This window comes from Penaeus monodon, chromosome 15 (genome assembly GCF_015228065.2).
Source record: "Penaeus monodon isolate SGIC_2016 chromosome 15, NSTDA_Pmon_1, whole genome shotgun sequence".
In the NCBI taxonomy this organism is placed as follows: domain Eukaryota; kingdom Metazoa; phylum Arthropoda; class Malacostraca; order Decapoda; family Penaeidae; genus Penaeus; species Penaeus monodon.
Window position 1 is genome coordinate 20978609 of NC_051400.1, and position 618 is coordinate 20979226.

Below are 618 nucleotides of genomic sequence, written 5' to 3' on the forward strand. Positions count from 1 at the left end.
ACTTCTTTCACATCATTGCTATTTCTCATCCTTTCCTCTCTCTTTATCCTTCAATGTTGCTCTTCCTCCCCATTTTTTCTGACTCTCCAGACTTTCATTCATATTTATGAGTCATTATTTAGTCATACATAATAAAACTTCCATGATTGTAGTGATATCTTTTATTGTAGTAAAGTACAAGTATGTCCTATAGTATCTTAGATATTGCATTCATTTTATGAAAACAGAATTGTTTTTGACTTGCTGAAGTAATATAATGGACAACTGTGTTTCTAAAAAAAGGGGAAATATTGAATAATAAATTGTGGAAGCTTTTATGTATGCAAAAATAATTCTGAAAATAAGTAGGTGTCACATTAACACCTTATAACATCATTTGTGGTTATTACAGTTACTATTAACTTTGTAAAATTCCAATTTTGGCTTTTCAGTTGAATCTGTGTAGATGCAAATGTGAAATGGCAGTTTTAACCAAAGAAAAAAAAGCTAACTGGTTCTTGTCGTTATTTGTTCATTTTATATATATTAATTTTATATAGTTTGTGCAGATACTTTCCATGATATCATGTTTTCTAAGGAAACTATTGTTGCTTAATATGACTTAGCTTTTGTCTTTCC

At 28.8% G+C, this 618-nt stretch overlaps 1 protein-coding gene across 1 annotated transcript in view; it reads left to right on the plus strand.

Moving 5' to 3' along the window:
• LOC119582251 (menin-like) overlaps nt 1-618 on the plus strand; it is a gene marked incomplete in the record, with an annotated part of 114600 nt that overhangs the window by 90050 nt on the left and 23932 nt on the right.